Source organism: Podarcis vaucheri (assembly GCF_965113315.1).
Source record: "Podarcis vaucheri genome assembly, chromosome: 1".
Classification (NCBI taxonomy): Eukaryota; Metazoa; Chordata; class Lepidosauria; order Squamata; family Lacertidae; genus Podarcis; species Podarcis vaucheri.
The window spans coordinates 135,292,416-135,312,558 of NC_138759.1; the positions used below are offsets into that span (position 1 = coordinate 135,292,416).

At 43.4% G+C, this 20,143-nt stretch overlaps 1 protein-coding gene and 1 long non-coding RNA gene across 2 annotated transcripts in view; one reads left to right on the forward strand and one right to left on the reverse strand.

Moving 5' to 3' along the window:
• ADARB1 (adenosine deaminase RNA specific B1) overlaps positions 1-20,014 on the reverse strand; it is a 56,877-nt gene extending 36,863 nt beyond the window's left edge. The window contains exons 1-3 of the mRNA XM_082239379.1: positions 19,876-20,014; positions 4,878-4,949; positions 1,663-1,718 (exon numbers count right to left, since the gene is read on the reverse strand). The gene's annotated coding sequence lies outside the window, so the exon portion shown is untranslated. The remainder of the gene's footprint in view (positions 1-1,662; positions 1,719-4,877; positions 4,950-19,875) is intronic.
• Positions 1,887-20,143, forward strand: part of LOC309525718 — a 45,002-nt gene continuing 26,745 nt past the window's right edge. Inside the window, exon 1 of the long non-coding RNA XR_014216500.1 lies at positions 1,887-2,324. This is a non-coding gene — a long non-coding RNA (uncharacterized lncRNA). The remainder of the gene's footprint in view (positions 2,325-20,143) is intronic.

Here is a 20,143-nt window from a genome sequence, read left to right on the forward strand (position 1 = left end):
AGTTGAGGTAATTAGTTGAGGTAATTGCAGTTCCAGTGTCTAATTGCATCAAAAGTTATATTGTTGTTAAAATGATTGAATTGCTTAGTGATTATGATTTCTGTTGCCTTTTCCATCTATGAGGTCACCACATTTTACATCCCAACATAACAGATTCATGTGTCTTATTTATAGCTAACCATGAGCCTCAGCATGCCAAGGCAACCTTAAATGGATTTTAAAAACACCGTGCTAGATGATAAATGACAGCACTGAGTTCTATAAAGATATGTCAAACATTAAGTAAACAAAATATGCACAGTACTCTTTAAAAATTTATGGGTGGTATTCATTTACTTAGAGTAGACAAAATGAAATTAATGGGCCTAAATTAGTCATGTTCACTCATTTCAATGCATCTATTCTGAGTAAAACTTAGTTGAATGCAATCCTATACCTATTTAAATAGAAATCACTAAAAAAGCATTTTTATCAATATGAAAAAGCATAATGTGTCCTTAAAGTAGAAGGAGGATTTCTCATGTATGTTTTGGTATAGATACCCCTTGAAGAGTCACAAAGCTATTTGGCATAGTTAAATAATAATAATATTTGCTACACCATTACACAATAGTTAATGAACAATGGCATGACCGGCAACTCATATTCTGCTATTTTATAAATCTCATTATTGTCATTTTCTCTCCATGAAAATCCAGCGTGGAACGCTTCCAGGAAAGTCAGGGTCTTCTGGTTGACAGGCTACCTGATGACTACATGAAACTAGCATAGGATTCTGGAACTAAGGATGGATGAACGTGTCAATTTCTGTTTCTCTTAGTTTCTAGTTTTTCCAATCTTAATTTCAGTTCCACAACAGTCTGCAATTTCTTTTGGGGGGGGTGTGTGTGATGAAATCCTCATGAAAATTCATCAGCATTTTAGTGTAGATTTAAGAAGACAAGAATAGCCAATGGCCCACCTCGTCTAGCATCCTGTTCTCAGAGTGGCCAATGAGATGCCTGTGGGAAACCAGCGAGAAGAACATGAGTGCAAGAGCGGCCCTCTCCACTTCCTCCTTTCCAGCAACTGGTATTCAGAAACACTGCTGCCTCCAACTGTGGAGGCAGAGAATAGCCATCCCGCCTAGTAGCCACTGATAGTCCTTTCCTCGTGAATTTCTCTTACAATACACATTTTTGCAAAGCAATTTCCCCTAATACAATGTGTTTCGGTATATTATTTTCACTAATATATGCACAAGTTACCCTAATATATACATTTTGTACACATTGCTTGGCTGGAGAGCTGCACTGAAAAATTCAGAGAAGTGCCCTTTTCAAAGCTGGGCCGAGTTTTGGTTTGTTTTTTGTTTCAGAAAGTGTGGATTTTGCAAGTTTGCCTTTAAATGTAAACTGAATCCAATTTATTCCCAATCCCTGTTTGTAGGTGTGATTCCTCAAAATGGTTGCTTGGTGAGACCAGAATCCATGTATACATGATAAGTTATTCTGCCTACTGACAGGGACACATAACATAATAAAACAACACAAGACTAACCCTAGAAACTGTCAGTAATGATGCCAAATCTGGTTTCCAAACCTATCTACCAGGAGTGCAAACTCACTGCTGGGAAAGGAGAAACTACTGTAGAATCTTATCATCATTTAAAGAAGTTCTTACCTGTCCTAATGGTTGCTTACCTTCTCTGAGTATAAATGCCCACACAGGTCTTCAACCTAGGAAGAAATACAATACTTTTAGAATCTAAAGGAGAATGCAACACAAGTTGAATGAATGAAAGAGGCACAGTCAAATTTGTGTGATTATATAGGGTTGCCATACATCTGGACATATCCGGAATACTGCAACCGCAAGCAGTGTCTGGTTGGAAATCGACGAAAGGTCCATGTCAGGGAACTGCCATCAGTGCCGGAGGGAGAGAGCAAGCTCCAGAGGGATCCCAGAGAGCGTCCCGGGATTGGGAGAGGCAGCCCATCTTCTGGGGAAGGGAATCAGCTTAGCTCCAGTGGAGAAGGGGGGCAGATGGGGGAATCAGAGAGGCGGTCACATGACTCCTTGCCGGGGACAAGCGGGGAAAGGAAGGGTCCTCCGCTGCCTACGCCCTCCTTGCGCAGAAGGCTTCCGCGCAGGGAGAGTAGGAGGAGACTGGGCGTCAAAGAATTTCTTTGCTGGAAGAAGTTTAAGAAACACCCACTGACGGATTCTGGCAGTGATTGAGACAGCCACGGGTGAGTGGCTGTCCGGACAGAAAAGGTTCACTCAGCCAACCCAGACAGGTGTTGGCACAGGCTTACGCACGAGCAACCCCTAGAACCATTACAGTCCAGGAAAATCCGGACGTATGGCAGCCCACGTCAGCAGTGTCATTTTTGCCAACAACTTTGGCCAAAAAAAGCAACAAACTTTTCTGTCCAGATTTTCACTTTCTGAAATATGGCAACCCTAGATTACTTTCATGATAATGCATTACTTAAGTATTTATTCTTTAGAAGCAGGTATTTGGTAGCATGATAGGTATGGCGGGTGGGGTGGGGGAGAAGAGTTCTATGATCTCTAGTCTGTTGCTGCTGGATAATGGAAGAGTGGTTCTTTTATTACCGAAACTGTGTCCCAACACCACAATTTGTAGCTTGCCCTGCATTTGACTCGGGTGCATCATCTTCCCTCCTCTTGTGGAACCCACAGCTCAGATCTCACAGACACCACATACCTGAGTTGCACCACTTCATTCTTACATCATTGAATACAGTGGTACCTCAGGTTACATACGCTTCAGGTTACAGACTCCGCTAACCCAGAAATAGTGCTTCAGGTTAAGAACTTTGCTTCAGGATGAGAACAGAAATAGTGTGGCGGCGGCGCAGCCACAGCAGGAGGCCCCATTAGCTAAAGTGGTGCTTCAGGTTAAGAACAGTTTCAGGTTAAGAACGGACCTCCGGAACAAATTAAGTACTTAACCTGAGGTACCACTGTATGCTTCCATACACAAATATTTCCTGCATACAGAAAGCTACCATAGCAGAGAAAAGGCTGAGCTAGCACACTTTTTCCTGGTATACTAGCTTTGTATCCAAGGTTATCATACCACCTTCAATATATTTTTATTAGGACCCATCAAAATATCACAAAATTGTGAGCAAATTCCAGTTTTCCAGGGCTCTTTATCAAGTCATATGTTGAACAAAGAAACTGGGTGGGTAGAGAGAGAGAAAGTATGGGGTTTTTATTTCCAAGTCAGCAGTTCTTAAGGTGGGGTGTCAACAGTGTCATGTAAACATAACTGGATTTTATTTTAAAAACAGAAAACATTCACTGCAGTCATAGAATCATACAGTTGGAAGGGACCCGAAGAGCCATTTAGCCTGACCCCCTGCACTGCAAATATTAGAAGTTGAAATTATACATATGCACAGACTTCCCCCCTATATCTGGGGTGTTCTGTATGATCTGTAGGTGCACAGTATCCTTGGGCTGCCAGAGACCAACTTGCACAGTCAACAAAACTGCACCAGCATAAGGCCTTGACCCATGTTGGTGGCACCCTACTTGCTTCTCTTCAGTCTGGGCCTTACTAGATGGTGGGGAGGGGAAAACGTGAGCTGTGTGCCGCATGTTCTGAGCTAGTTTCCCTCACTAATTCCCAATAAAACTTTTAAACAGTAAGGCTAGTTACTCCTTTGCAGCTTAAACAAGCACAAAGGGGAAAGTGGAATGAGCTCAGCTTGAATGACATACCGTACTGGCCCAAATATAAGATGCACCCCCAAATAAGCCGCACCTTTAAAATTGAAGGGGGGGAGACAATACCCAGGCTGCTGGGGGGGGAGCCGCACCGCTTTGCTGGTGGCCTTCCCCTCCTCCCCCACCCCCACGGCTCCAGGAAGGGTTGGGAGTGGTGAGCAGGCTGCGCACCATTGCCCCGCGCTCCTGAGCTGCTGTTGCAACTCCCCCCCCCCCAGAAAGCAGCCTGGGAGCATGGGGCAATGGCGCGCAGCCCGCCCATTGCCTCCAAGCCTCCCCAGAGCCATTGGGGGAAAGGGAAGGTCGCGAATATAAGTTTCACTTTAACTTTTAGCTGTCAGTATTTGGAGAAAAAGTGAAGCTTTTATTCGGGCCAATACTGTATTACCTGTAAGGGGAAATGGACGGATAAAGAAAGCAAAACATATGCAACCAATTACGCATCTCTCCATCTTGTCTTTGTCTCTCAGTAGAATACTATTCAATACAAATTACCATCCCATCCCCCCCAAAAAACAAAACCAAGAGCAAGTTTGTTTGTGCAGGTTGAGAACCCTGTGGGCCTGCCTGCTTCTCCATTAACTTTATCACCCATATTTCCGAGAAGAGAGACAGACACATTCTCTTGCCCAACAAACACTCTGGTTTCCAGAAGGGCAGACATGTTAGATTGTTGCAACAAAAAAGGAGGAGGATCTTTTGTTATAGCAGAAGCTTTTGTGGACTAGAATCCACCGTAAAATGCATGAAGTTGTCCGCAGCTGGCAAAGGAGCTTACATTTGTCTCTACAGTGAGGTGTGTACCTAACATGCCAATTCATGCACCTAATGAAATACACGGTCCTCAAAAGTTTATGCCATACTAAGTTTGTTAGTTTTAAAGATGGCAACTAACTCCTTATTTTGTTCATTCTGCTCTCCTCTACAAAGCTTGGAGGTTTTTTAAGAATCATAAAAAGTACAATCATACCTTGGCTCTCGAACGGAATCCGTTCCAGAAGTCCATTCAACTTCCGAAAATGTTCGAAAACCAAGCAGCAGCTTCTGATTGGCTGCAGGAGCTTCCTGCACTCAATCAGAAGCCCCATCAGATGTTCGGGTTCCAAATAACATTTGCAAACAGCAACACTCACTTCCGGGTTTGCGGTGTTCAGGAGCCAAAACGTTCAAGTCACAAGGCGTTTGACAAACAAGGTATCACTTGACTGTAAAGGGAAACAAAAGGGGGGTTCAAATATATATCATTTGTAGCCAGAAGATGGTGCTGCTGTTGCAGTAAAAATCACCCACGTGATTCAGACCTGTCAAAGAATAGAGCACTGTACTACATTGGTAGAAAAAGGGAATGTAAATGCCTTAACGGGTCAACAAGACCGCCTTTACACTTGTGCGTAAAATTCTAATAGTCATCTTAATTAACTACTAGAAACAAAAGGAATAGCCAAATCCAAATCTTCTTTAACCCAAATCCATCAATTATACAAAAACATAAATCACTCAGAGCATGATTTAAAACAGCACAACCAACCTTACACATTACATAGTACTGTTAAACAGCAGCATATTACAAAGAAGTGAAATGCTACATTTATAACTTAACTCAAACCCCATGTTATCTGGCTTTATTCCCTCCCCACTTCCATGGTCCTGAATTTTGCTGGGCCAATTCCATTTTTTAATAGAACTATGACAAGGAAGCTGGCAGAATCAAATACGCTCCTAAGGGTCTGGCTCGTCAGCAGAAAGACCAGCAGGTCCGCTTTGTCCCCAACCCCTTTAATAGTTCCAGTGGTGTACAGAGCTCAAAAACTAAAGGAAGGCATACTTGGAGCAGTGTATTTTTTGATTAACCATGTGTCAATCATCACAATTTTATAATAAGGAGGGATTAAAAAATACAATACTTTGGGCACCTCATGAGAAGAGAGGACTCCCTGGAAAAGACCCTGATGCTGGGAAAGATTGAGGGCACAAGTAGAAGGGGACGACAGAGGGCGAGATGGTTGGATGGTGTTCTTAAAGCTACCAGCATGAGTTTGACCAAACTGTGGGAGGCAGTGGAAGACAGGAGTGCCTGGCATGTCTGGTCCATGGGGTCACGAAGAGTCGGACACGACTAAACGACTAAACAATAACAACAGCAACAAATACAAATACAGTGCTGAAAGGACACAAAACCCTAGAGAAATACCTTGAGTGCTTTCATACAAAACTGCGAATGAGGGAGACCCTCGCCCATCATCCATCTCTGGTTGCCCTTCTCCTTCCTCCCACCATTCCATCCTTGCTCTCCAAAGATAACATTACTTTGCTCATCCTTAAGGCTGATAAAATGAGGAAACACCTATCTGCCACCAACACACAGTGTACCTGAACCCATGGTTCTAGATTAGAAAGCAACAAAGCATGCTTTCCATGCTTCTTCTCAGCGCAGCTAGCAAAACAAAAACAGATCTGTTCTAAGACTGGCATAACAGCAGCATGAGTTTCCATGTGCCTCTTTCTCTGCCTCCCTTTTGACTTAAACAGGCTGCAGCACTTAAGATAAAAAGGGGAAACACGATGAGCAGTCAGAAAGGCAGCATCTAGATATCCTTCCCTCCCACCCTTTGCTCTGCAATTCAAGTGCTCCTCCAGCTGCACACCAAAGGGATTTCTCCCACATTTAAGATTCAGAGATTATATTGTTATCCTGAGCTGCCGCCCACAAACTAAAAAACAGCAAATAATAGGAAACCAATTTTAATAACATTTTTATATGTCAAAAACAGAAGCAGTCAACTGGTGGCTCATCAGCTTTATCTGATCCCCAAGCAATTTTATCTGGTGCCTGATGTTCCTACTATACAGGGCCAGCAAAAAGCATTTTATGGCTTGAAGCAAAGGATCAAATAGTGCTTCCTTTCTGCCCCATCCCCTGCCAAAACAACCTCACACACATTTTGGCCTGATAAAGCTGTTCCTAACAAGTTGATGCAGAATGTGAACTCTGGAAATCCACCAAAACCCATTTCCTTATTATTAAAATCTGATGTCTTTACTGAGCTGAGCTCCTGGCCCTAAAAACAGGCCAAAGTGTGCAAAAAAGGGATACTTGAACCACCTAAGACTCTCCCCTGGTGGATCATAACACAACATCCAACTAGTCCTGTGCCAATCATGAAAATGCAAGTGCAAATTACGTCCCACCCAGGCAGAAGCAGCCAAACTCCAAACTCCTGCTTCCCATCCTCCCACCCTATGGAGAGAGCCATGGTGGCTGCTTGAGTGGGTGTGCTCTGGCAACACTGTGTATACTGTGATGCAGAAGGCTGTTCTGGATAAATACCCTGATATCACTGGATGCCTCTGTGTCTGTATGGCAAATGGGTACCATTGCTGACAGTCCCTGATTGGCAGCCTGTGGCAGAGATGAAGATGCACCTCTTTGCCCTGGCCTTTGAAGGAATATATATATGGACCGACCCTATTCTTATGCTTGTAAATTGTTTTAACTCATTTTAATATTATATTTTCATATTGCTGCAATCCCACCTTTAAACTTTATGGTGAAGTAAGGATTAGAAATCCTACTATTGTGTTACTAATAATAATTCAATCAGACATGGGTGTCTGATCATTCACCATTTTGTTAAGTGCATGTGTTTTAAAGTATTTCCCCTCTCCTATCTCAAGCTAAGCTGACATAGGATCAGGAAGGCTTGCTGCTAACATATAGGTAGTGCACCTGCGAAAAGTTTAGGATTCCTCAGCCCCAATACATAAAGATAATGTTCAGGAGCAAAAACCCATTCTGAGTTGAAGACAGCTATTTTTCAAAGGCTGTGTTACAAATAATATTTATTTCATCTTGTTGCTTTATTTTTCCTCTGAGATTACTGAATCATTACTGGATAGTTTATTGAAAGAAAATTCACAAATGAGAGTTTGAAAGATATTTTAACAGTGCAGTTCTAAACATATGTACTGAAAAGTAAGTGTCACTCATTTCAAAAAGGCTTACTCCCAAGTAAATGAACACAGCCTAAGCACTTAAAATGCATTAAAACATAACTTGATTGTCTTCACTAATTTTTACAGGCTTCACCCTTTGCATGAAATATGCTTTCTATCTGGGCCATGCACCCTAAATTTTGACCAATAAAATTATAAAACAACAGGCACTGGCCCATCTAATTTCTATTTCTTTTCACAGGATTCAGGAAATGCAGCAGAAATAATGTCTCACTGGACTCAAATACCATGTTGGTGCATTGCCGCTTCTCTGTGGTTTATATATCTAATAAATTTGTTCCACGGTCAAACAGCTCTTATTGTTAGAAAGTTCTTCCTAATGTTTAGTATGAATCTCCTTTCTTAGAACTTGAAGCCATTGGTTCGGGTCCTACCCTCCAGAGAAGCAGAAAACAATCTTGCTCTATCTTCCACATGACAGCGCTTGAGATGTTGGAAGAAGGCTCTTATATCTCCTCTCAGTCTCCTCTTTTTCAGGCTAAACATACCCAGTTCCTTCTACTATTCCTCATAAGGCTTGGTTTCCAGACCCTTTACCATCTTGGTTGCCCTCCTCTGCACACATTCCAGCATGTCAATATCCTTCTTAAAATGTCTTTTGTTTTATTTCTGTCCTCCCATATTGACAAAACTTGTCTTAATGTAATATTGAGGGGAGGGAATATAAATGCATATGTCCTCAATATGCATTTGTCATCTTCCATGCCATGACTTTCAACTCAGCTAAACACTAGGCTTCTGATCTAGTTTGGACAAACCAAAATTTACAAATGACAGCATCTAACAAGTGAACAACCCTGCCCACCTGTAAAATTTGGCATGGCAGGGATGGGGAAATAAGAATCTGGTCTGCACCTGAAAAGTTTCCCCACCCGATTTAAATACCGTACTCACCTGGCATCCATACGCAACACAGAAATCTGTGCAGAGTAAGCAGGCTGCCAGCAGAGCAATGGGTCATTCCATCTCTCCTCTGTGTTCATTATAGAACTGAATAAATGTTAGCTAAAGTATGGTGTACTTTGAATGATACAAACCAATAAAGTTTTGCATTTGTCTCTTAGGTAAATGAAGAAATCACTTCTTGCTGTATTGTTGCAGTAAAAAAGCAAGGAATTTTGAGTTTTCAAAGATTCTCCACCCCATTCCCCCCACCAACTGTAAGTATGTTTACATCTTACTAGGTCTGAACTTTCAAACTTCATTTCATGCTTAATTTTTTTTCTTTGAGAAAGGAAGAAAAGGCAGAAGCTACAATCACCAAACAGGAAGTAGCTTACATCCCTCTAGAATCTCCAGCCTGCAGATGACCTTCTGCAGGCAACAGATAATAAGCAATGTATTATATTTTAACAGCTTATGAATAAACGGATATTGTATTTCCTTAAATGATAAAAAATAGGAAAGGAAGAAGGTGACGAAGTAAGAGACTCGGATATCTCAAAACATTTAAAAGGATTCAGGCCACATTCACACCATGACACACTTCTCCTCCAAAGAATTCTGGGAGTTGTGTTTTGTTAAGGGTGATGAGAGTTGTTAGGAAGCCAATTATACCTCCCAGAGCTATAATTTCCAGAGTGGCTTTAACGATCAATCCTTCTTCACAGGGAACTCTGGAAAGTGTAACTCTGTGAGGGAAATAGGGACCTCCTAACAACTTAGTGTGGGACACGGGTGGCACTGTGGTCTAAACCACAAGCTTTGGGCCTGCTGATCAGAAGGTCGGCAGTTCGAATCCCCACGACGGAGTGAGCTCCCGTTGCTGAGTCCCAGCTCCTGCCAACCTAGCACTTCAAAAGCATGTCAAAGTGCAAGTAGATAAATAGGTACCGCTCCGGCGGGAAGGTAAATGGTGTTTCCGTGCGCTGCTCTGGTTCGCCATGCTAGCCACATGACCCGGAAAAACTGTCTGCGGACAAATGTCGGCTCCCTCAGCCAGTAAAGCGAGATGAGTGCCGCAACCTCAGAGTCGTTCGCGACTGGACTTAACTGTCAGGGGTCCTTTACCTTTACCAACGTAGCAACAAACTTGTTCTCAAAGTTCCCAAAATCTGTGGTGGAAGCCATGTTAAGTTGTATCATAGCACTTTAAATGTACAGTATAGTGTGAATGTGGCTGCATGGTTCCTTGTTTGTCAGAGAAGAGAAATGGGCCTGACAAGCAGAATTGCTAAGTCCCACCTATATTTGATGCAACTCAGTATCCCACACTGGTACAGACATTGGGCTACAACCACAAACGTCTCAAAACCAGAAACTCCAGAGTTTGTTCTAACAACAAAAATAGAATCCCGTGGCACCTTAAAGACTAAAGAAGTCTTGTGGCAGAGCCCTGTTCATCAGATGAATCCTCCAAACGTGACACAAAATTCTTTACAGTCAAATCTGGAGCCACCTCTTTCTGATCACAGCACTTAGTCAGGAGCACAAACCATAGTGCAGGAGACAGAATGGTGGTACAGTTTGTTTGCAATGACAAAAGCATGTAGACTATCATTCCAAAAACACTTAGCAAACAATGAAAATAACCTGCCAGGTACATGCGTAAGGAGTGTATCAGCTGGTTCTTGTATTATGAATACAAAGCAAAAACCATTCAAGTTGTTTGAAGAGAAATGGCACAAGTAAAACTTTAGATGTCAAGGCTAGACTGATTTTTCCACAAATAGGCCATAATTTTAAACTCATACATATTTTGTAAGTGCATCCAACCTTGCCTAGAAACCAATGATGATCCAGACAAATGCATAATTCCCTGAAGGCGACTATTCCAGAATTTTACATCTTTAAGAGCACATTCATATGCCCTAGATACAATAGCTGGGTAGCTTTAGGGTTTACTAAAGTCCTCCTACACTGCCATACTATGAGATACATCTGCCAGTCCCAGCCCTGATGTTCTGTCATGAGAATCAAGTATATCCTTACCACAAAGTGGTAGTGTGGGTATGCCAGAGGGAAGAGCAGATTTACAACAAATCCCATGCTCTTGTAGACCTCACTCCCAACACCTGTACTGCAACAGAAAAGGTGATGCACCTTAAATTTCAAACTCCATGTATGCCAGGATCCCTGTTGCCTCCAACCCATAGAGTGGTGATGGTGGTTGTTAATTGAATTTATATACACTCTGGAGGTCTCAGAACAGCTCACAGAACAAAATCAGAACACAAAACACAAAACACATACCGTAATCAAAATAAAAACAACAAGTGGTTGCTACTATGCAAGGTACACTCTGTGCAGCAGATTGTGGTGCAGAGTAGTGATATCATGGTGCTGTTTCTGCATCAGCAGGCATTAGATTGGCTCCTTTCACACCTGGCTGACACGGGGATATCCCTGGCATGCCAATCTGCGATTGGTGGGAGTTGACAGTGTTTCCATGGGCACACCAGGTGTGGGGATCAGGGTTGTTCTGCTGTTTTTTTGTGCTGATAGTGCACAGAATCCTGATTAAGTTATATTGGCATACATTGACGGTCAGATTGCCACAATTATAGGATTGTCAGGTAATAGTGAGACATCTTTCCAACCTAATGCCTTCTATACCCTGCTTTCTTCAAGATAATTATCTAAAGACTCAGAAAATCGCAACAGAAGGCATCCAGTATGAAGCCTAGTGCTGCAATTAGAAAAGAAAAAAGGAAGGAGACATACAAATTATCCACCTATAAATAAATAAGAAATTCAGGATGAATCTGTGCAAAATCAGTACAGCTAAAATAACTTGCATTGCCTTCTGCTGTAAGAAAAGAAGTAAGACCAGAACGCAGGCAACAGCATAGGTTTTTACATAAATTGCAATTCTGCAGTTTGTGTTTGAACTGCCTAGCATTCATATATTTCACCAAGTGATCTTACAGTGATCCAAAGGAATAATCACAGATCCACAAAAAGAGGCATCCAAGGTACAGATTTGAATAGATCTTCATGGTATTTACATGGGATGCCAACCAAACCGCCATCAAATCACAGAACAGGGCTGTGGGCACAGCTGAACAGTTGCAAAAAGAGGGCTGCTGAAGGGCTGAGTAGAGGCCAATGGGCCCAAGGTTTCACCAGCCCTGCTTTAGATGGTGCACAAAACCAAGCTCCATGCCTGTAATCTAATGACTGAAAATACAGTAGCAACAGATAGAAATACTATATCTAGTCAGATATGACCGCAGTACATTTTAATTATTCAATAACCAGTTTTCTGTTGCTCTTGAAAGTAGTGCAAATGAAAAACCTCACTATAAATTATCTTTGGTTGATCATTTATTTACCAAGTTTGATTAAAAAGGCAGGATCCAGTAATTTAGATCCACCTGCCCTGCAAAATGGTGTTGCCATCAGCATTTGCCAAACATAATAATGCCTTAAAGCAACACTGTCTTTTGTACTAGTAAGAGGTCATTTGAAAATCAATTGTGCATTCAATTACTTTTCTGTTCCATTTTGAACAGCGTTACTTGTTTCATAATCATAATGGTTTTATCTGTTTGTATATTTTTTATAATTGTATATTCTACTGTAACCTGCCCTGGGACCTTATGGTGAAGGACAGGTAATAAATTATTACAAATAAATAAATACTAGTAGCTATTTACCACCATGAATTTGAGCTAAGACTCAATTGTTTGCACAATTTATATCAACTGAAATGGGAGGGGAGAGAGTGACACTGTGCAGCAAAACAGGACTACAACACCCATGCCTATCTTAGGCTAAAGTCCTAACCCACTTAGCTGAGAATATGCTCCAATGATTTTAGTAGGACTTAGTTCTGAACAGACATGGTTAGGAGTGAACTGTTAGTAATGAAAAATAAATCCTAAATTTGTGCAAATTCATTTTCAACCCCATGAACTATACTGCAAAATATGGCATTCCTGGATTACATTTAAAAGTATAACACTTAAAATATATTTATTAGTTTGCAGCATTAAGAACATAATACACACATAAAATATCCCCCCAATGCAGAAGATTAAATTTAGATAATATATCCAAAATAATTTTCAAGTAATTAGTTCAAGTAATAGTTCCTATCCCTGACAACCATTTCTATTGAATGACGTACAAGCAGGTCTTCCTATCCAAACACAATGTGTTTTCAGGAAATTGTTTGTTAGGCAAGCATTTGCACATGGAGCCTGATGATTTCCATTGATTCCTATGGGAAGATTTCTAATGCGTTCCCGACCACATAAGTTTTATCCCAAACTGATGAAAAAACAAGGAAAATCCTCTGAAACCTTGCAAAAGGAAACAACGGGGGGGGGTGCTTTCTTATTTGTCTGATCTCCCTATTCCACCTGCCATGGTTTCTGGCCAAATGGCTGTTGCTGACCAGTAACACAAAAGAGCAAGGCTTCTTTAAAGCTGCTTATTTGTTTACAGTACTGCACGTAGGTCCAGCTGTTTGGATATCTGAATGTGCAGTGTGTACAGTGAGGATTGGGTACTATTTCCTCATGTTTGGATAAGTCATTTTTTTGTATAACAAGTGTTTGAATAGAGGGACCGATCTTCTCATTGTACTATGCAGGTGTACTCCTCCCAGCAGTAATTCCTCCTCTGGTCACTACTGTGAGTACCCAACCTGACTGATTGACTCCAATGCTGTAGTTGTCGTCGTAGGGTTAACGTCGCCTGGCTCTGACCTCATCAGCCGAAAAGGACTCTTCACGCTGCTCAATAAGAAAGGATGCCCACCTAAGCGCCACAAGATTATTGTGTCCTTCCACAAGATGCGCGGCACCGCCCAGTATGATGACTCAGTATGATGCTCAGATGCCTTCCCGATAAAGGATGGTGTGAAGCAGGGCTGTGATCTTGCCCAAACTCTCTTTAGCATATTCTTCTCCCTGGTGCTCTCACATGCCTTCAACTCAACTGAAGACGGTGTGTACATCCATTCAAGGAGTGACAGGGGTCTGTCCAAACTGGCATATCTCTACACCAAGACAGAAGTGTCTTATCCGAGAGATGTTGTTTGCAGATGACGTGGCCTTGACAGTGCACTCCAAGGAAGCTCTACGGTGTCTCAGAAACTATTCTGCACAAGCCTGCATGGAGTTCAGCGTTACCAACATCCTGGGTCAGGATGTCGCCAGCATGCCATGCATGAGGTGGTAGATGATTTTGTCTACCTGAGCTCCACCATAGCCAGCAACCTCTCCATCGACACTGAGCTGGACAAGCATACTGGCAAGGCAGCTACAGCAATGGCTTGCTTCTCCAAAAGGGTCTGGGAGAGGGTGACATTAACAACCAATGCAAAAATAAAGATCTACCAGGCTTGCATGTCGAACCCACTGCTTTGTGGTAGTAAGACTAGTAATGACACCTCAATGCCTTCCACATGTGCTGTGTCAGGAAGATTTTGGGCATGACATGACAGGACAGAGTGTCAAACAAAGACATGCTCTCCCAAGCCCACATTCCCAGCATGTTTGCACTCCTGTGTCAGCAACGTCTACACTGACTTGGTCATGTCCCAGAATGGAAGAGGGCATGATCCCCAAGGTCATGCTCTACGGGGTGCTGGCTTCAGGCACCAGACCCGGTGGCAGACCAGCTCTATGTTACAAAGATGTCTGCAAACATGACATGAAGGCTGGCAACATTAACCCTGCCGAGTGGGATGCCCTTGCAGATGACCACAAGCACCTGGAGACAGTCAGTCAGGTTGTGTATCCACACCAGAGGACAGAGGAGGAATGACCGCTGGCAGGAGCACAGAAAGAAGAAATGCCATGGTGCATCTGCAGCGCCACAACCAGGTGCCTTCATCTGACCCAGCTGTAACCAAACATGTCTCTCTCGTATCACTCTGTACAGCCACAGCTCTCCAACAGTTCAACTTTACATTTGAAGGCGCACAATGTTGCATTTGCAGACTTCTTTTTAACACAGAGTTGGTCTGCCAATGGGTCTGCTGCCTGAAGCCAGATCCCCATAGAGCATGTCCTTACTTTTTCAATTTAATTTCTAAAAGTTCTGACTACTTTGTTAGATGGGAATGCCAGTTTCTCTGTATTGTAAATAGCAGATCAACCAATGGTTACTGATGAATCAGTTTCTAATGAGGAGAGTGTCATACTTCTTTTCTGCTTTGATAAGGAACATTAGGTTCCTTTGGAATGACTCTTTGGCTTCACTTTCTGTTGGAACATCAAAGCAAGCATGTACATCATCAATAGAAGGGCCCCAACATCCCAAAAAAAGCACTTGAGAAAATGAGGCTACACTCCTATGCCTATTTTTCTGCATGTAACTGGCTGCATGTCTAAACAAACATGCAGAGGATTAAATTGAATTGGACCTACAACGCTAACCCTGCAAACCATGGTTATGAACACAAGCTGTGAACATCCATTAGGCTTTGTAATGTAACTTTTGGTGATGAGGGTTCAAACTGTTTACTATGTGCTTTCCGTGATGTTAGCTGCTTTCTGTCTCAGCAACATCTATGCTGGTTTGGTCCACAGAATGGAAAGTGGCAAGCTCCCCAAGGACGTGTTCTACAGAGAGCTGGCTTCAAGCTCCAGTCCCAATGGCAGACTAACTCTGTGCTACAAAGATGTCAAAAAAACGTGATATAAAGGCTGGCAGCATTAACCCTGCCATGTGGGAAACACTTGCAGATGACCACAAGCACCTGAGACAATCAGTCAGGTTGTGTATCCACACCACAGACCAGAGGAAGAACGACCACTGGCAGGAGGGCAGAGAGAAGAAACACCATGGCACAGCTGCATCAACACAACTAGACACCTTCATCTGTCCCAGCTGCAACAAAACATGTCTCTCCCATATCAGACTGTATAGCCACAGCTCTCCAACAGTTTGACTTCACCCCTGAAGGTGCAGTCTTCCACTGCTTCCCAAGATAGACAAATGCCAACCAGGGAAGAAGAAAAAAACAGGTGCTTTGAGTACATCTATGTGGTGGGAAAATGGAATACAATCTATTTATTTATTTAAAAAATTATATACTGCTATCTCATAAAGATAAATCACAACAGTTTGCAACAATATAACAAAACCAAACAATAATATTATAAAAAAGTTAAAAACATGTTAAAAGCAAACATAAATTAACACAAAGATCAATAGACCACTGCGGGGGGTGTACTCTTAATTGCCTGCATAGGCCTGATGGAATAGGAAGGGTTTTAGCAGGCGCTTAGAAGTTGGTACAGAATCATAGAACTGTAGAGTTGGAAGGGTCCCCAAGGGTCATCTAGTCCAACCACTTGCAATGCAGAAAGGCTCCCGCTAAATCTCTATTGGCAGGGTGCTCCACAGGAGTGGACCTATTACACTAAAGGTTTAGTTTTTCACTGTTGTCAGATCAGCCTCACAAACTCAAAGAACGCACAAATATACTCCAGCAGATAATCTTGGTGTTCGAGCTAGAATAGAAGGGTTCAGGTGAACCTTGATGTATCCTGGATCAAAGTTGCTTAGGGCTTTGAAAATCAATAAAATAATGGTGAACTTGGCTCAGCAGCGGATAGGCAGCCAGTGTAGCTGTTTTAATAATGGTGTCTTATGTTCTCAACCAGAAGCTCCCATCAGTATTCTTGTCACAGCATTCTGCACAAGCTGTTGCTTCCTAACCAAGGACTCAAGGGCATCCTGATCAAATTTGCAGATGACACCAAACTGGGAGGGGTGGCTAACACCCCAGAGGACAGGATCACACTTCAAAATGACCTTGACAGATTAGAGAACTGGGCAAAAATAAACAAGATGAATTTTAACAGGGAGAAATGTAAAGTATTGCACTTGGGCAAAAAAAATGAGAGGCACAAATACAAGATGGGTGACACCTGGCTTGAGAGCAGTACATGTGAAAAGGATCTAGGAGTCTTGGTTGACCACAAACTTGACATGAGCCAACAGTGTGACGCGGCAGCTAAAAAAGCCAATGCAATTCTGGGCTGCATCAATAGGAGTATAGCATCTAGATCAAGGGAAGTAATAGTGCCACTGTATTCTGCTCTGGTCAGACCACACCTGGAGTACTGTGTCCAGTTCTGGGCACCACAATTCAAGAAGGACACTGACAAACTGGAACGTGTCCAGAGGAGGGCAACCAAAATGGTCAAAGGCCTGGAAACGATGCCTTATGAGGAACGGCTAAGGGAGCTGGGCATGTTTAGCCTGGAGAAGAGGAGGTTAAGGGGTGATATGATAGCCATGTTCAAATATATAAAAGGATGTCACATAGAGGAGGGAGAAAGGTTGTTTTCTGCTGCTCCGGAGAAGCGGACACGGAGCAATGGATCCAAACTACAAGAAAGAAGATTCCACCTAAACATTAGGAAGAACTTCCTGACAGTAAGAGCTGTTCGACAGTGGAATTTGCTGCCAAGGAGTGTGGTGGAGTCTCCTACTTTGGAGGTCTTTAAGCAGAGGCTTGACAACCATATGTCAGGAGTGCTCTGATGGTGTTTCCTGCTTGGCAGGGGGTTGGACTCGATGGCCCTTGTGGTCTCTTCCAACTCTATGATTCTATGATTCTATGATTCTAACCAGACCCAAGGGTAGCCCCACATAGAGTGCATTGTAGTAATCCATCCTCAAAGTTACTCGTGCATGGAACAGTGGTCAGGTTATCCCTGCCCAGGAATGGATGTAGTTGGCGAACCAGATGAAACTGCTAAAAGGCACATGCAGCTACAGAGGCCGCTGGTGACAAAGATGTATCCCAGAGTACACCCAAATTACACAGACTGCTCTGAAGAGATTGCTCCTTCAGAAAGAGTGCAGCTCCCATCCAGAACAGGCAATTTCCCAATTTCCCAGACATGGGAACCACCCACCCAAAGGGCCTCCATCGTCCCAGGATTCAAACTCCCTCTCCCCACCTCATCTCTTGCCAGGCTTTGCCTGCAACATATCACGACACTGGCTCCTATAACCAACTTCTCCTTAGAACTGGCCTGACTCAGTAAATGCAGCACTGAACCATGGATTATTATTTATGAGTCATTTTTCTTTTAATTGAAATACTAAAGTGATGTATAATTAAAACAACATAAACAAATTTGGAAAATTAGGAAAATTATTGAGAATGTGATATAAGAGTAAAATGATTGTGTTTGTAATTTGAAAAAACAACAACGAAAACAACAATTCATTACTTGACCATAACCAAGTAATTACTTTGCACCCTTAGATTCACAAGTGTAAAATGGGAATTAAAGTGATCTATTTTAGACTAGAGGGCTACTGTATGGATGAAGAAACATGGAGAATGGAGAGCAACACAGAGTAAGTGACACAGAGATCATTAAACAAAGAAAGGTTGCTTAACTTAGATCTACCTGAAAATCAAGGAAATTATTGGAAAGAAAGAGATTCTAAATACAAATGGATTGCCAGAGTAATATTTTCAACATCCCAACTTCAGTTACATTTTGACCTCACTGAGCATTCAAAAATACAGTTTCTCGTTCTCACACCCAAGTAGCATTCATCTCACATTTAAAATTTTGACACTTCATGTCGTTCTGAGCTTCAAAGAACTGAAAGCATTCTGCTACTCTGAAATATTTCAAAACAATTACAGACTCAGAAAAACTCTAATATAAGCATCCCATACATGCTGCTGACTAAAGAAATAGTCATTGTCCCCAGCTTGTTGTTGGCTTTTATTAAATTTTATTATTTGTTTTTAGTCACCCTGAATGGCACAAAGAAGGGTGGAATGTAAATATAATAAATAAATAAATAAATAAATAAATAAACAAACAAACAAGACATTTATATTGATTTTGCACTCTACCAGTACCCCCAAAATCTTTAACCCTTGGATTTACTTCTTTCATAATAAACAGAAACACATAAATACATTCCTGTTGTCCTGCTATTCCTCAAGAAAACAAGCAAAGAAATGTCCTATGAGAATTTCTACAAAATACATGTATTTCAATTCATAATTCATATTTCCCAATTTCTGAGCTGTAGCTGTAGTTGTCCCTCTCTTGCTGCTTTTTGTGTATACCATAAGAGTCCTTGTTTCTGCTAATGCCAAAGCCGGATTCACTCTTAATAAAGGCCATAATGTTTTGAGAAGGTTTTCTCTATCTGTAACTGTCTCACTGTATTTACGGGCGCTCACGTTTTCTATGGAACGCAGGGGAACTCTCCCTATTTGTAACTCTCTTTCCTCAAAGCAAAATATTTATTGGCATCCGTAGTAGGTGCACTGGAGAGTTTATCTGAATCTATCCTCAGGAAAGTGAACTAAACCCATGTTTCTATTTTAATCCTATTTTAAACAAAGTTAAAGTAATTTTAACACTGAATACTTTAAGCTCATTTTGATCTTTTTCGCAGCTGAACCAAGACATTTAATCTGACCAACTGTTACTCTTTTATAATCCATATTGCAAACATGCTGCTGACTAAAGCAATAGTCACCGAGCGCCCAACTTGAATCAGCTATTCTGTATAGATTTCTAGACTCAGCTGCGATTCACTAGCGAGGAGAAAAGGATCGCCGTGTAAACAGGTAGGGAAGAAGGAGAGCAGGTGCGCAGAAGCAAAGAGCCAGCTGCCTCCCGGGGGTCCCAAGGAGACGCTCCGGAGTCAAACCGCTTTTCGAGACGCTCCCGAGGGGAAAAGGCCAACGAGGCCCGTCCGACTCTCCCCGCGCCCCCCTCGCGCCGTGCCCTGAGGTGCTGGCTTTCTGCTTGCAGGGACCACCGGGTAGCTTGGGCGATTAAAAGCGGCCCCTCCATCCTTCCCTGCTGCTTCTCCTCCTCCTCCTCCTCCGCCTGAAAGCGCCGCCGTCCTCCCCGGCCCGCCGTCACGTGTGGACGCGGCCGCTTCCTCAGCGCGTGGAGGAAGAGCGAGCGCCGCGCAGGCCCGGCCAGCGGGGCGGGCGAGGGGCTTTGCCGCCCCAGCCGCCTTCGCCTGGCTGCCTCCCCGCCCGGGAGACGCGCGGCGGACCTTGGACAGCAGCAGCAGCAGAAGAGGCGGAGGCGGAGGCGGAGGAGGCTCCCTGGCGACCCCGCTCCCTCAGGCGCTGCACCTGCCTCCGCCGCGCGGCTCCCCCTCGGCCTGGGACGAGGCCCGGCAGAGGCGGCGGGAGGAGAGGTGGCCTACCTCGCAGGGTTCCCGGCGGAGGCGACCACCAAGACGCTTCCCCGCCGCCGGATCCGCGCAGCCTCCCGCCTCTGCCCCTCGCCGCCGCGCCGGCCCAGTCAGTCAGTCAGTCAGCCGAGGGCGGGCGCGCTCTCGCGCCTCGCTCGCTCTTTCCGTGGCCGCGCCCGGCGCCAGCCCCGCGGGACGACGCTGCGACGGGCGGCCCTGTGTCGCGCGGGAGGAGCGAGGGGCGGAGCCCAGGGGAAAGGACCGCCCAGCAGGCGCGGCT